The sequence below is a fragment of the Phaseolus vulgaris genome, chromosome 2 (genome assembly GCF_000499845.2).
Source record: "Phaseolus vulgaris cultivar G19833 chromosome 2, P. vulgaris v2.0, whole genome shotgun sequence".
NCBI lineage: Eukaryota > Viridiplantae > Streptophyta > Magnoliopsida > Fabales > Fabaceae > Phaseolus > Phaseolus vulgaris.
Window position 1 is genome coordinate 8,624,857 of NC_023758.2, and position 6,140 is coordinate 8,630,996.

Here is a 6,140-nt window from a genome sequence, read left to right on the forward strand (position 1 = left end):
AGAATTCCACAGTGAGTAGATGGAGTGTTCTACATTCCTTTTTATATTTTGTTTTTTTTATATATGTATCACTACAAGAAAATCATTAAATAGAAGTCAATTTTAGAGAAAAAAATAATTATTTACTATATTGACTAAATTATATATTATTTTAGAGACTAAAAAATTTATTGATATCTAAAGTAGTTTCTATTATTAATAAACTTTATAAATTGGTAGCTAAAATTTGATAGCTAATTAGAAACTATTGTTAGTTTTGAACATGTTAGTTTGGTTATATTGTATTGTATGGACATTATGTGATATTGTTAATGTGTTAAAAATGTACAGTTGATTCTCATATTCTATGAGACTAAGTAGGAAAATCATAATGATCATTTAAGCACAAAATACGAACAATGTAAAAATTCTAGGAGTACAAATGTAACTAACACCCACGAGTGTTGGCCAAAATACCATTAGGTCAATAATATAGTTATAGTTAGAACATATTTTTTTTTACTTAAGAGTGTAGCAATCCAAGAACCAAATCTCATAATTACTCAGCATACCTAACATCACGAGACAATTGATGTCACATGCAACAAACTCTCCCTTAACAATCTTTTGGCTAGGAATTGAACTTGTAATTTTGACTCTAAACAAATTGTTAGATCAAATGCTTATTATTAGGCCAAAAATTACAGCTAATAGTCATATCACAACTTTTTATACTTAGTGGCCCAAACACCATGTTTTGATTGTGACTTGACCCATTTGATCAAATGCTTATCGTAAGGCCAAAAGCTATAAGCTGGGTCAAGTCAAAATCGAATCCTGGAGCTTGGATTGTTACACTCTTAAGTAGAACGAGTTGCGTCCTGAATATAAGATATAACTTTTTGTCTAATGATAAGAGCTCGATCAAACAATTAGTATTAGAACAAGATCACGAGTTTGATTCCTAGTGGGACAATATTTTAAGGAGAGATTGTTGTAGGCTATATAATTTTCTCGTGACGTAGGTCAGGTGGACTGAGTCACAATCAAAGAGTTTGATTCTTAATGAGATAATTATCAGGGAAGAGATTATTACCGGTGACATCAATTGTCTCATGACAGAGGTCAGGAGAGTGAAGTTCCAATCAAATTGTGATATACTTGAATTGTTATGCTCTTAAGTATAAAGAGTTACACCTTGACTATAAATTATATCTTCTCAACTAATGATAAACACTTTATCCAAACAACACTCACCATTTACTAAGATATCAAGTGGTTGCTTAAAATTAATTAGGCATCAAATGGATGACAAGAGATGGTTAATATGTTGTCAAACAAAATTATTGCAGTATTAATCCATGAGCGTAAACTACTGTAATAGTTTTAAATTGTTAGCAGATAAAATGCCTCAATTGAAAAGATACCGACAATTCTTTAAAACGAAATTTCTCAAAATAAGCCTTTAAATAATTACAACCAATAACAAAATAGTGCTAACAATTATTTGGAAATCCCTTATATAATAAGGAGAGGAGAAGATGCAAATCAAGTTTTGCATCCAGATGGAAACCAATTAGGGTGGGATTTTCTCGGTAATACAAATTAGTGAAATAACCTAATAAATTTGTTAAACCAAAATCCACATATTAATGGCGGAACATGTGATGATGAGATACTTTAATCAATCATAATTGTGTTTTTCGTTTCCTTGTAATAGTAGTTTGAGTAGTAACATATTTATATTAAAAATGATAATATTACTAACCTAAACAAAAAAGAACTCATTATATTGAATATTACTAAATTTGTATGATTTTGATAAAAACAAAGAGAGGGAAAAGTGTAGCTTTTTTCTCTGTTTCCACCAAAATGCAGAAGAGAAGTTGAAACAGTAGATGTCACAGCAGGGTTTTGAATTAATTTATAAGAAATTGATATCCGTCAACTTAGTTGATCCTAACTAAGCCACAGTCCGAGATATTCTTAAGTACAACAGATATGAGACAATGCCCTCACATTGATTCGTTTATGGTACTCACTACAGTGAGGACAAGGATAATTAATGAACCTTGTGCTTCAACTTAGATCCCAAGCTGCAAGAGAGGAAAAGGAAAAAGACGCTAAAGAGCTTCACTTAACATCACTTTCACCAAAATCAAATGCCAGCAGTGTTCCTCTTTTGAGGACCACAAAAAAACTTTTGACCTTAGCTGTATAAGCCTACAAAGCAATCACATTTGAAAAAAAAAGACTCTAGAGCATGACATTTTTGACTCCACCGTTTTAACTTCTTAGCTACTCTAACCCATTACAACACAACAAGGAAAATATCAATTAACACATACTTTTACATGCCACTGATTAATGTTTTATTCTTTCTCTTATATACCCTAAAACACCCTTTCACCACTGTGATCCAAGCATGGAATTTCAATCAATTGTTTAATTAATTGCACTACTTGAGTGTGTGTGTGTTCCTTCAGGCTAAAACTTTTTTTTTTTTCACGTGAATAATGTCAAGGCGCACAAGGGCCATCCCTGAAAGGTGCCTCCATTTATAACTTGTCAATGGATGATGCAACACATTGAGTAAAATACTAATGCAGATAATATTTTAAAGGGTGAGACACTTTACATGGACTTTTTCATGGGCGAACCAAAATTCAACAGCTAACAAGATTCTGCAACGGACAAATTCTTCATGAAGAAACAAAGGCATGGGATTAATTGCAAGAATGAATTTCAAATATTATAATGCTTAAATTTGAGGAAGCTGTCAACATCTCAATGAGCTAGCTTGTGCTTAAAGTCCTTGCCAATCCAATTTCTTCAAGCGAGCCACACCAGAAATGTTGACTTCTGTAGCAGGGTTTAGTAGTATTCTCCATATGTTCCATGCTGTTTTTTTTTTTACTTTGGGTTACTGTTGCTTGGAGAAATTCAATTTCATTCGTGGGGAGGCCAAGGTACTAAATTCAACTTTCTTATGGGACAAGTAGCTAACAACTTTCGCAGCCTTCAATGTATGTCATTCTGTTCATGCAAGTTGTTGTTTAAGCAACATTTTGAATGTGAATTTGCACCAGTAGGATGTGACTTGTAAGTAACCTCTTCTCTTCTATCCCGTTAAAGATCTAAAGTATAATGATAAAAAATTGCTTCCTCTCAAGTCTCACAAATTTACTTCAATGCTAGGTAATAGGGAGACTATTTACCTATGAACTTGTTTACTGCTACCAAAGGTGACTGTAGCAGTCATGTATTTTATTTGTGTAGATACATTACTAAATAAACTCCTTCCTTTTATTTAATTTTTCAATTTCATTAAATAGGTGCCACTTATTTCTAACACAATCATCATCAGCTGGGACACAGTAGAAAATATAGAAAAAAAAGTTTGAAGTAAGATTTTACAGGAACTACTCAAAGCCAGCACCTTTGTGCCAATCCTAGTTGGTACTAGGATGCATATTAAACCGTAACTTTATGATGAGAAGTAAGGACCAGCAAGTCACGATAAAGGGTCTTCCTAATGCATGAGTAAAACAACGGTGTGATCCAGACGAGTGCAGAGAGAAAGAGGAACAGGGTTTCCACTTTTCACATCCGAAAGTAAAACAACGATTGGTTGCTGTACCCCACCTGAAATTTTGGGATACCTACGCGCATACCTGAACCAGTTTTGAATTTTAGCTAGGAACATTGCTGTACACTTTTACTGGTAATAACACCAGTGACACATGACCTTTCAGAATTCAGAGAAGTGTGTTAAAGCTTTTAATATTGTTTGTTATTGAGCGCAAAATGGATTAGCCTTTTGATTTTATTCCTTGGTAGAAGTAATACCAATTTTATTGCTTCAAGTACATGGTTACAACTGCGAAGTTTTATAACATTGGAAGCGGTTGGTTGGTTCAATAGGGCCAGAAACAGAAGGTTTGATCCTCGACATGGAAGCCAAAATTACAAGGGTTTTCAGGAGGGTCATCATAGCAGGCTTCTTCAACCTTTGGTAAGCAAGGGAGGGTCAAAAGGCTTTCACTAAGATTATCCTCTTCATCTTGGGAGAAGTCGGAGTGGTCTGGTTCAAAAGCATGGGAGGAATCAGCAGGCTCCACGAATGAAGAGGGATGGTTCCCATCAGTGCAATGTGGGCTGTCCGAATCAAGCACATCACTTTTGGCTGAATTGGCATCTTCTTGCTTGCATGTTACCATAATAGGGAGTGACACTTTGGTCCCATTTTCAGATGTTGAATTTGAAATTAAATCCATAGGCTCTTTGTGGGGTGAATTGACAGCATCAGGAGATGACTTGTCGTCCGAATTCTCCTTCTCTTTATCTCTAAGAATCAATTTGCTCTCCAGAGAATTCACCTGTTAGTAACAAAATTGTGCCAATCCAATCATTAACCCATTAGTGGGATAAACATTGCACTTTATTAAAGCAAGTAGTAGCATAAAGCACAAAAGCTAATTTGGAAGCATGTATGTATGTGTTGTGTGTCTCTTTTTTCTTATTTCTTTTACCTCTGCTTTTAACTTGTCATTCTCTTGAAGAAGACTTTCATAGTCACCTTTGAGTCTGTCATAGCTAGCTTTCAATGTGCCATAATCTTTTTCTAGCTGCTTGGTCTTGAACCTTGCCCTTCGGTTTTGGAACCATATAGCCACTTGCCTTGGCTGCAAGCCAAGCTCCTTTGCAAGTTGGACCTTCCTTTCAGGTTCAAGCTTGTTCTCGACCTCAAAGTTCCTTTCAAGGAACTGAACTTGTTCGCTTGTGAGCCTCCTTTTCTTACCCGGTTGATGGAAGCAACCCTCATAATCATCATCACAGTTATCTTCCTTCTCCAACGCTTGAAAAAAGGGCCTATCCGTCACCCTGCCCCCACTAACATTCTCAAAATCAACCATAGATTTTGAACCTGAAATCAACCACCAGAAAAAGAAATAACAAACAACAACCGTGTTAAATTTCAATCACAAGAAGCTTCTACATGGAAGAAAAAAAACAACTTCCAAACATCTTCAGAGAACAATTGTCCCGAACTGAAAGAAATCAACTTTCAAGTTCCCACAAAAATAAAAAAGAGAGTTTGTTTATTTTGTAAATACATATAATAAAGGTTTTAAACAGCGGTCATGATCCATGCAGAAAATTGCAAACTAATCCATCTGCAATTGTGGATGTTCCATGGTCATGGAAACCACAAGAACCTCGATGTTATTGTGTTCTTGAAGCGTTTTTAAAAACCTTGACAAGCATCCATGAGAGTGAAAAGTTGAGGTTGAGAAAATTGATGAGCAAGGGAAGTAGTAACAAGAGTATGAAGAGATGGAAGAGAGTGAGGTGAATTGAGAAGGAAGAGATGACCTTGGAAGGAAGCAGCGTTAGAGGTGTGAGCCCAAAGAGACTCAAGGACTTCAGAGGAGCAAGGGAGCCTGTCGTTTTGGAGGAGAAGTGACATGTTTGAACCAGGATGAAGCTTGCCACCCGCCATGGGAGCAGGACTTTGGGGGGGTTGGTGTGGACTTTGGAGTGTGTGAGAGTGAGTGTGGCTTTACTAGTTCTTAGATTAAAGGGTCATATTCATTGAGTTCATAGATACCCCATATGCAGTGAAAGAGAAGATGAGGGTGTGCAATTTGTTCTAGAATTTATGACGAAAGAAGCAGGTGATGAGGATCACTATAATGTGGGAATTGTGAGAGTGAGGAGAGATCATGCCCATCACTCAGATGAACTGGAAGCAAAATTAAGAGGGTGTCAGAGGTGAATAAATTGAAGTGCAGAAGTGGTGAGTTTGAAGAGAAAGAGAGAGAGAGAGAGAGAGAGAGAGAGAGAGAGAGAAGGGTTGATGGAGTTGAGAGTTTGGAAAATTTTGGTTGTGTGAGAGTGAAAGAAATAAAGAGAGATTCTTCTCTGTGGTGGGGAACTTTGAGGGGTTATATTGGGAGCCTAGCTCTGCTTCTGAGATGGGGAAGCCTACACAAAACCCTTTGCAACTTACCATTTTGCCCCTTTCCCCCATCCATCACTTTCTTATCTCTCTTTTCATTTCCTTTTTTATTGAGTTTTTAATTTCATCTTTTGAACAGTTTCAACACATCAATTTAATACTTGAAAAGATTACTCCTACTGCTTTGATTTTTAATGAT

At 35.9% G+C, this 6,140-nt stretch overlaps 1 pseudogene; it reads right to left on the bottom strand.

The window, feature by feature from the left end:
- Positions 1-3,816: 3,816 nt before the first annotated feature.
- Positions 3,817-5,906, bottom strand: LOC137810587 (homeobox-leucine zipper protein HAT5-like; annotated as a pseudogene).
- Positions 5,907-6,140: the final 234 nt, after the last annotated feature.